The sequence below is a fragment of the Meleagris gallopavo genome, chromosome Z (assembly GCF_905368555.1).
Source record: "Meleagris gallopavo chromosome Z, MGAL_WU_HG_1.1, whole genome shotgun sequence".
NCBI classification, from domain to species: Eukaryota; Metazoa; Chordata; class Aves; order Galliformes; family Phasianidae; genus Meleagris; species Meleagris gallopavo.
The window spans coordinates 57745160-57756683 of NC_139435.1; positions in this window are offsets into that span (position 1 = coordinate 57745160).

The window sequence follows — 11524 nt, forward strand, 5'->3', positions numbered from 1 at the left end:
ACTAATAGCCATAGATCCCTTTTAAATACATGCTCAGTTAGTCTTCAGCTGCTGAACTGGGCATCTGCTATCAGTTATTTCTGCTTCCCCTTAGTTTGAGGCAAATTGGTGGTCTTTATTAGTACTGTTGCTGATTGCCTTTCCATGCAAGACCAGTCTGGATGAGAGAGCTGAGTGGGAGTATGGATGGGGCAGGGAGAGTGCATCTCCACACATCTAAATTGTTCTTTCTTTGCTCTTCCACTTTAAATCATTTGTTTCGCTCTCCTTTGCTATTTTCCCAAATATTCTTACAATTAAGAATCAAGAATATAATTAGCAACACACAGATTTGAATTTGAAACTTAGGTAGAGGTCACCAATGGACTATAACAAAAAAAAAACCAATATGCTGACTTTAAAAATGTACCTTTAGAAAAGCACAGATCTTATTACTCAATAAAAACTTCCCCATGGGATTAAAAAAAAAAAAAAAAAGTTCTTAATAACTACAAGGTTGAAAAGAGGTATTTCCAATCCTTCTTTTTCCATATTATTTCTGCCCTCTCTACTTCTTTCTTCCATTAGAAAATCTAAGCAAATTTGTAATCCTTAGTTTCACACTTTGGTGACCAGAGTTATGAATTTTTTTATTCTCAAGTACCCTATCTAATGGAATAACTCACAAATGAGTTATAAATAAGTCTTCTGCATCTTAAAAATGCAATCAATTAATTATTATTACACAAAATATGAAATTATCATTGCAAAACTTAATCTGTGATTTACTGAGAGGATTACTTTAATGAAGTTCATTTTTACCATTAATCTAAAAACTGCGCATTCTGAATAAAGTTGATGAAAATCAGTTTAAGAAGTTAAAAAATACAACGATCTCACCTCCTGCTAGTGACAACAGAATAATTCAAAACTAATTATAATGACGCTCTTGCAACTAAATATTTTGGTCACTCTGAAAATAATGCCTTCTCTTTATTTCCATGGAAACTACAACAGACACAATAACACTACTTGGTAGAGCAAGTTCCCATCTTCAAAGCTCTATTTTCCAACATAGACAACACCATTAGCTGTGCACTTTCACTAGTGATGAACAAGAGCCTGCGTGCTGCGCTTGTAGCAATTTGCATGGCTGTCCACAATAGGCTTATTTTTCATGTCACCATTGCCACAGCTGAAACACATCACCCATTGCCTCATCATGCATTCACTGTTTGGTCTCCATAAATGTCTGCAAATGTCACTGAATGTCAGCAGATGCCATTGTTGTCCGCGTGGAGGAATTCAATTGCACAGCTTTTCTTCATCTTCACTTCCATGTCAGACTGCCCCTCTGCAAAATATTGGTGTGAAGGTTCAACCTTTACTGACATATCATCAACATTTGCCTCTAACGCTGTGGAGCAACATAAGAAAAAAGGAAGAATTACTTTTGGAAAGGCCCTTGCATATTATTACTCCTTGCTGCATATTATTACTCCTTGCTTTGTCTTGCCTTGTCTTGCCTTACCTTGCTATAGCTCTGGCTATCAACACTGCTGTCACTCATTCTCCATTCCTCTGCTGACACAAAAAAAGGCTTGCTCCTCCCAGCAGGGCTCACAAAACACAGACTAGAAGGCACTTGCCTAGCATGAAAGGAACTGTGATGGTGGAAAATCTGGGCATGATTGGTGGAAAATGAACCCAAATCTGTAATCTTCACAGGGAAAAATTCTGTACAGTTTTAAGAGAATGTTCTGAGTATCTAATTTGTTTGTAAAATGGTTTCAGAAAAGTCAGGAGTAGAAATCTGAGTGCTGGAGCCTTCATAAAGAAAAATAACAACATGAAGGCAATAACAATGCATTATACACAGATACTTTAAGCAGTGCATTTGAGCAGAAACTAGGCAATGTTTCCCAAAGCTGCCGATTTAGCAATAGCTATGATTAAGGCTGATTTTCATGAACTGCTGAAGTAAAGCAGCAAGAAGACTAGAAGAATTTATACCAGCAGTGTATACTCACTTCTCTGTTGTGATGCTTATCTGCATGTTCCATAATCAGTGTTTTATTGTGTGCTATATATTTATTTCCCCTTCCTATTTTCCTGCATGAATTTTTATCTGCCTTAAAAGAGACAAGGTTTCTTTTCCTCTGAGATGTCATCTCACAAGTATGAAGTGCTTTGTAAATTCTTAGTATAGTATTTATTTCAATCTTATGTTTATATTTTATAACTGTGAAATTTATGTTCCACCAGACCATAAAAAAATCATAAAATAGAACGTCTCTGTTTGAATAGCACATGTTCATTGAAATTGTCCTAGTGATCATCAGAGTGCTGCAGGTTCTCTTGTCATAACTGGTTTACTGTTTTTTCAGTCACTTCCACTTTTTCTAATAAATTAAGTAGATATTTAAGCTTTGTATGCCACTTACTGCACAGTCACATATTCTGACCTTGTCCCTTTAGCATAAAATATTTCAATCTAGTAAATCTTCACATTAGCAGAAGATAGTTAAATATTTACATAGCATTGCAAAAATTTAATCTAAATATTTAATTGACACATTCATTAAGTTTTCATTGTGAATATTTTAAAGTTTAATTTTTTCTTTATTGTTAAGTATTTCAAATTGTCTTAGCTAATGAAGACAATTAAATCTACTTAATGAAACCTTACGTGGAAATCAATTTATTTAAAATCTGTTACAGGCAGTATCGTGATACATTTAAGATAACAGATGATAAATGTAATAATGCTTTGATTGGTTTAATCAGCAATTGCATTAATATACTACACTGAAATTAGCCTTGATAAAATTGACAACTTTAATATCAGATGCTGAGGACCGCTGTATAAAGCTGCTATAAAATGTGCAAAAATTTAAGTGAATATTAGATATGGGGAAAGAAGGTGCAGAAAATGACAAAGAACACTTGTTCCTTATTATCATTCTCCCTTCTATCTCTCAAGAGTTTTAGTAAACAAAAGCAAATGGTTTCTCCAATTTGGAAAATGAGTTGGAATACTTGAATATAAAATACTATCCATAAAATAGCTTTATAAATTACAGCCTAATAAATAAATAAATAAATAAAAATTAACAAGAACATACATAATATAGTGGATGAAGGAAAGGAATAAATAGAAATGTCTACTTCAAACAATTAAAAATAAAACTAATGAAAGTCATTGACTTTTTAGGAAAGATTTTTTTATATTTTTTTATTTTTATTTTTTTAATTTCTAAGTAGCTTTAGAAAGCTTTAGAAAGATATTCAAAGAGAATCTCAGAATGACAGAATTGCAGGGGATGGAAGGGACCTCGAGGGATCATTGAGTTTAATCCTCTGCTAAAGCAGGTAAACCACTACAGATCTCAAAAGTAGGCATCCAGATGGGTCTTGAATATCTCCACAGAGGGAGACTCCACAACCTATCTGGGCAACCCGTTCCAGTGCTCTGTCACCCATACAGTAGAGAAATTCTTCCACATATTTGTGTGGAACATCCTGTGTTCAAGTTTTTGTCCACTGCTCCTTGTTCTATCACCACACAGCCCTGAAGAGTCTGGCCTCATCCAATTGTGCCCAACATTTTAGATATTTATAACCATTGATCAGATCCCGTCTCAGACCTTTCTTCTCCGGGCTGAGTAGGCCTAGGTCTCTCAGCCTTTCCTCATATGGGAGATGCTCCATTACCATCTTTGCTGCCTATTCTGAACTCTAAGTGATCCCTGACAGCCTAAACACAAAGTTGATTTGGATCTGTGTGTAAACTATCATCTTTGTCAGCAACAATTAACACTGTGAAATTATATATCCTTATAAAACCATAAGCTAAACACTGTTTTCCTCAGTGCATGAATTGAACTTTGGTATGCAAGTGTACACTTGGTCAATGTACTTAATGTTTCTAAACAGAAAACTGCACTAACTTGTAATAAGAAGGGGGAAAAAAGTTAACACAGATCCTCCTGAAAGACATGTTTGGCACATGAAATGAGAAGGTGATCTGAGACAGCCAGCATGGTTTCATCAGAGGCAGACTATGCCTGTCCAATCTGGTGATTTTCTATGATGGAGTGATGACATAATGGACAAAGAAAAAGCAATTCTCATCATCTACCTGAATTTGACATGGCCCTGCACCGTATCTTTACTTCTAAATTGGATAATTATGGATTTGAAGACTGGACTATTTAATGGATAAAGTTTGGCTGAATGGTTGCAGACAGAGGGTTATGGTCAGTGGTTCTACATCCAGGTGGAGGCCAGTGATAAATGGTGTCCCCCAGGGACATTGGTGTCCTCCAAGGATGTCCTGGGACATCTTCAACATCTTTATCAAGGATGTAGAAAGTGAAATATAGTACACATTCACCAAGTTTGCTGACGACACCAAACTAAGTGGTGCAGCTGACATAACAGAAGGAAGGAGTGCCATCCAGAGGCACCTGGACAGTCTTGAAAAGGGGGCCCATCTTAAACTAATGAGGTTCAACAAGGCCAAGTGCAAGGTGTTGCACATAAGTCAAGGCAATCCCAGGTATGAGTACAGACTGAGAGAAGAACTAATTGAAAGTAGACCTGCTGAGAAAGATTTGGGAGTTCTGCTGGACAAAAACCTAGAGATGAGCCGGCAGTGTGTGCTTGTAGCCCAGAAACCCAACTGGGCTGTATCAAAAAAGAGTACTGGCAGCGGGGAGAGGAAGGGGATTGTCCCCCTCTACTCTTTCCTTGAGATGCCCCACTTGGAGTACTGCACCCAGATCTGGGCCCCACCATGAGCAGGTTTTGGAGCTGTTAGAGCAGATCCAGAGGAGGGCCACAAAGATACTCAGGGCTGAAAAAAAATACCACAATAAAATGTAGAGCCAGCTGGCTTGTTTAGCTTGGAGAACTGGAGAGGCTCCAAGGAGAAGTTATTCAATCCTTCCAGTGCTTGAGGGGAGCTTATAAACAGAAGAGAGACTGACTTTGTAAACTGTGATTGTGACAGGACAAGAGGGAAATGCCTAGAAAGAAATTCTTTACCCAGAGTGTGATGAGGCCCTGGCACAGGCTGCCTAGAAAAGCTGAATGCCCCATCCCTGGAGATTTTCACTGCCAGATTGGATGGGGCTTTAGGCATCCTGATATGATGGGTGGCAACCCTGTCAGCAGCACAGAGGTTTGAACTGGATGATCCTTGAGATTTATTTTAAGCAAAGTTATTCTACGATTCCATTATTCTATTTGTTATGTCTCTGACCTGTACTTTCTTATCAGAAAAAGAAAGAAAAAGTATTAAATATATTTATCTTGTATGGCATTCTTCTTGCTGAACTGAAATGTGGTGTAAGGCACAACACAATGAAGTTCAGTAAGGTACTGAGATAAGGATGATGATGTCTGGGAGATTTTCTGATATGTTTTAGGTGTGATTTTATGTACTAAGTTGTAAACAAAAGGGAAAATAACGTATGACAGATCTTTGTCATATAAAGATATTTTCTTTTTATCTGTATATTAGTGCGTAGCCCTTATCCTTGCCCTTTTTCTGATGTTTTCTTATGGTGACACCTTATGGTGGTTCTGTCAGTAATAAAATTCTGGTACTAAATTAAAGTAAGGAATGGCCTTTCAAAATATTTTAGTGCCAAGACCTATATGTCTTTTGAGAAATACGCTAAGCTACTTGTAATCCTAAAATAAGTTTAACTCATAGAACTTTTTTTTTTTTTTTAAGTACAGCCCAACTTTAGCAATCACTAAGAAACACAATAACAAAAGTTGAAGTGAACAAGATTTTTCTGTTTGGAAAATAGGAAACATGCCTTATCATATTCATGGCCTTCAAATAATAAATATTCTTTTACATTAAACAGACCTTATTATTCTGAGCTCTGGTAAAATCAACATATCTCATTATTTTAGGTTATGAGAGAAGAAAATGTAAAATGTAAGATTCTATTTACAATGCTTTACATTTAAAGAAACTATGGGATTTTTATTTTTAAATTAGACTCTGCCTTTCATGATGTGTTTATTGCAGTATGCTAAGCAGAACGTGGAGAATATTTGTGATGGTATAGAGTAAGAGAAAGTACTGGTATTCAGTTTCACATCTTATTTCATACTTCTAAACCTCAATTTATCCATCTTGCTCTATATTTTGGGGCAAGAAATAGGGTCTAGGGCTGAGCAGATCAAATTTTCCTGGGCCTTTATGTCCTCAACATTGTTTAGCTGATTGTACAGTATCACATAAATCCAGAACAGTGCCTACATTTCTTAGTGACAAAAAGAACCACTGGAATTACAATTGAGTAATTACAATTCAGAGATAGGAGAGACAGAACTGAGTTGTCTTTAAAGATCATTCCTGACTTGCTTTTACTATTAATGCATCCCTTTTTAGTATCCGTGATCATATGTTTCCAAAAGTTTTTTTTCTGATAAAGATTATTGTAGGATAAATGCAGCAGAACATGTGTTTGTAAATCAGTTACAGTATATCAGTGATACTGTTTTCCTAGAAATGTAAAAAGTCTTCACGTTACACAGCTAGGGGGCAGCTTTGTATGAAAATTAAAAACAAACTAAAGCAAATTCAAAAACAAAACCACAACAACCACACACACACACACAAAAATCCCATTACATTAACCAACCAACCAAAAAAAGAACAAATCCTAGTTCTATTGTTTTCTGGATCTTAACTGTAATTTTGGTCTGTATTACAAAGATGCCGAAGAGGGTCCAGAGGAAAGTGATGAGGATGATCAGATCCCTGGATCACCTCTTCTATGAAGAAAGGCTGAGGGAGATGTGCTAGTTCAACCTGGCGAAGAGAAGGCTCCAGGGAGACCACACCATGGCACTTCGGTACTTAAAGGGGGCCTATAAACAAGAGGGAAAACACTTTTCACATGGGTAATTAGTCATAGGACAAGGGGGAAGAGTTTTAATGGGAGAGATTTAGGTCACTCCTCTTAGTTGTCAAGAGGAAATTCTTTACTCAGAGGGCAGTGAGGCCCTGGCAGAGCTGCCCAGAGAAGTTGAAGGTGCCCCATCCTTGGAGGCAAATCAAAACAACGATGGATGGTGCCCTAGGCAATCTGATCCAGCGAGAGGCAATCTTGCCTCTGGCAGAAGAATGGAGCTTGACAAACTCTGAGGTCCCTCCTAACTGTGCTAGTATATGATTCTATGATTCTATGATTTTCCATAAACAACTCTACAGTTCTTTTCTGGCTGTTCAGGTTTTTATGTGTTTTCAGATGCAACATAAAAAATCTACATAAGCTGCAGTAAAGCAGATACATTTGTAACTACATTAGCAGTATACGTCTGTAAACTTTAGATATGCAGCACTTCACTGCTATTAGTATAATGCAGACAATATTAGTATAATAACTGACAATACTAGCTGCAAATTATATATTATTAATTATTGTGCTGTCTGTTATTAATTACTCTAACTTGCTTACACAAATTACCATATATGGTATAGGAGAATTGAAAATATGTTGCAATTTATGGTCTTCAAAACACACCACTTTATCTTGCGTATTGCAAAAGTTTGGAATTGTCAATAAACTCAGGTCACAAATCTCAGTTTTTGTTTCTGATACATCTGTTTCAGTGCAACCAGTGAAATCCAGTAGTAGCCTGAAAAGTAGAACCAGCTTGAATTTGAAAAATGTGTTTGAAATAGCAATGTGTATTTCAAAGCATGATACACTGTTCTTTTCACTCAGAGAGTAATTAGCTGAAGTAAAGAATTGTGCAGGATGTTCAAGCATTTCTTGTCATGTTTTCCATGCAATCTTTATTTACTCTTCAGACTGTGAATCTCAGGCTGTTCTTGGTTTAAAATCACCTCATATCTAACAGTGAAAAAACCCATCTGGTTGGCAGCTTCTCCCATACACCTTGCCAGGCCTTGACAGTTGCTTTTTTTTTTTTTTTCCAGGCAGTCCAAATGGCTTCTACATGCTTTACTCTCCACTCACAGCCTGCAAATGAGTAGTCTCACTGACTGAGATTTGAATATTTGATATGTCTGTTTATTCTACTGAAGCAATGCAAACAGCAGAAGCCAGACACATGAACAGACAGCCACGTGAAAATTGACAGGGCATTTGCAAGGATGGATATTGCTGAATTTTGAATATATGTAACAACAGAAATACACTGTCAGTGGAATATTCTGTTTTCTTGGGCTGTGTGTGATATCAATGGATAATTTGGTGCTATGCAAGTGCCACGATAACATGCCAGTGTATCAGTGATAGCTTAAAGTGAGTGAAGAAGATCACTGAATGTGCACTGCATCACCTCTTGAATCTCTTTCTGAAAATAAGAGTGACATAGTGGAGACTGGATTGGATGCTTTGTACAGTAACTGTGAGAATAGAGAATAGACTTGCTTTAAATATATAACCATTGCCAATTAATGTAAAAACAGTTTTCTACAGAATTTCATAGAACCACCTTTCTATTCTAACTGAAATATTAAATGAAGTTTTGACAGGCTAAGGGGAGAGAGACTTTCTTTTTCTGGCAGTACTTTCTGTTAATTGCTAGTAACATTAAAGAAGAGTATAATCCAGTAATTCAAAAATCTTGATTGAAAATAAATATTTTGACAAGTAAGAATATCCAGTAATTTTCAAAAGCTTCTAAAGTCATTCCAACCTTGCCTTTTTTTTTTTTTTTTTTTTTTTTTTTTTTCCTTGTGGAAGCCTTTGGTTTTCATTTGTGGAATACAATAAAAACAGAAAATGTTTTCTTCAGTTCACAGTCAACTTTCTGTAGAAGCACACTGAGTTATTTGTTGTGTTTTCTGGTTAGTTTTAGCAGTTGATACATATATAATTGATACCGTTCTTTTAGCTATTTTTTTCTCTGAAATATGAGTCTGGATTTTTTTTTTAATAATTGAAAATTTATCCCTAAAAATTGTGGTTGAAAATAGTTACATTTACATTTATGAATCAGGTCAAGATGTTGTTTGAATTTACAAATTCTTCTCTTTTGGAGCACACAATTTAGTAATTGAGTTGGTAATATTAGATGGGAATATCTTTACTCATTTATTCTGATATTGAAATCACCATAGTGAAATTAATCAGACTTGAAGCAAAGATACTGCAGACAAACCCAACATTACTTTCATGGGATCATGAAAGAAAGAAAAGGATCTCAGCAATTTGCGCTACTTAACCATTTAGCCTGATGTCCAGTGCAAACTGCCCTGATTGTTTGTCTCTAACAATAGCTTGGATAATGTGTATTAAAAATTGCTTATTTGTGATAGTGTAACTTTGCTTAGGACCAGCTTCATCCTGCACAGCGTAACCTACAAAACATTTCTGCTTTAGGTTGTAAAGACATAGAATAGCCCCAAAATACCAAGTATCATTACAGTGCTGTTTCTTCTATAAGATCAGTAGAAACTTTAACCTGCTTCCCTTTCATTAATGGCTTGAGTCAGCAAGGGGTATTACTGTTTTCATGACTCTTTCTCAGCGCCCCTGAGGTGCTTTAATATTGAAGAAGAATATATCATAGTACTGTTATTGTCTTTTTATGAAACACATTTCCGAAGACAGGAGTTTGTTGTTTCTTATTTTCATTAGAAACTTCTGAATGAAATGGGAATGGCTTGTGCATTTTTTAACTGAAAAATATTTCTCCACCCACTTATTGCCAGTGTCTGAGCAGCACAGAGCATGCAAATGTCCTGCTTTCAGCTGAGAGAGCTGATTTTCTTCATAGTGTCTGGTATGATGCTATGTTTTTGTTTTAGGAGGAAAACAATGTTGATAACACCCTGTTGTCATAGCTGTTGCTGAGCAGCACTGCAGTAACCTAAGGATATTTCAACTTCTTGTTTTGTCCTCCCAGCGAGGGAGCTAGGGAGGCATATGAGAGGGCACAGAAACACAACAGCTGATTCACACTGACCAAACGGATATTTAATCTCATATGACATCATGTGAAACTATAAAACTGGGGAGTTTGTCTGTGGGGCAATTGCTGCTCATGGACTGATTGGGAATTTGTTGGCCAGTGGTGAGCAATAGAGCACTGTCCACGTCATAATTTGATGGCATTAGAGTACATTGTGCACCAGTGAGCCCTAAAACCTCATATTCCTGTGGTTCTGACGTGCCCAGTCATCAAATCCATGCAGTCCAATAAACCCAACTGTTCCTTCTCTCCACCTGGCTGGAGGAAGGGCCTTTAATTAATGATTATTGTATTTGTGACCTGAAAACAGGATGATGAGGCAAGATATACTCTAATCAGCGGGCCACTTTGAAATCCTTGGTATGTGACTAAATAACAATAGCCTCTTCTCCCAGGCTACAAACAGGACCAGAGGAAAGGCCACAAGTTGTACCAGAGGAGATTTAGATTAGATATAAGGAAAAACCTTTTCTCTCAGACAGTGGTCAGGCACTGGGATGGCCTGCTGAAGGGAGGTGGTAGAGTGTCTCACTCCAATTTATAAGAGGGACAGGAGGTTCTTTGAGATCTCTATACCCGGTGTGAGATTAAGAAACAATGGTTCAAATGTTGGTCCAACCAGTTTATTACAAATCTTAATCAGGGAGATGGGGAAGGGGAGGATGGACACTATTATGAATTAGGGTAATGGGGAAGGGAAGGAGGGCAATAGAAAAGATAGGAAAGAAGAAGCAAGGAATCTTTGTAGGCAGCAAGAGGGAGATAGTCACCACCATGGATCCAGCATGGTTCAGTTGAGTCACTGATCTTCAGTAATGCTGGGTCACTGGGCATTGTTCTGTTGAGGATGACGACTTTTCAGTGATAGCACCAACTTATTTATATGTCCAAAGCGGTCAGCTCTCTTTGGAGTGACAGCTCAAATCCAAAGTGGTTGAGTCAGCTCTCCTTGCAGTGGCAGATTTTAGCTCTGGGATCTCAAAAGAAACTCCTTTGTTCCCATCCTCTGGGCCTTGCCAGCAGATAAGAGAGAGCAGGGATGCTCACCTACATCCTGTTTTTCACAGGACAATTTTCCCATACTAAGCTGGAGCTATTTAGTCACAGGCCAAATCTTCCACCAGTAAACACTCCTGAGCACTCTTCCAGAGGCAAGCAGCTCTGGAGGAAAGTGCTTTCAAATGTCCACAAAGTGATGTTGATTGTCATACAGTAGCACCCGTCTCTTACCTCCTCAATAAATCAATCAGAATCTTATCACAAGAAATACCTCAGGAAGCAAGGTTTGAGGTTTGAGGTTTGACAGGATGTATTCTCATTGCTCAGCAGGAAGATCTATTATTCCTTGTTATCTAGGATGCTAGTGCACAGAGAAATGTCAGAGGGTCTGTATTTTCTTTAGTGCTTTGACATTATTACAAAAAAGATTGGAATATATGAAAACTATTATTTTTGAAATAGCAAAATAAGAGGTATAATTTAAATGTTAAAATATTAGGATTCAAAGAAAAGATTAGATAAACATGCTGTAAACTGGGAAAGAATGCTGGAGCTGCTAGGGAAGCAAACT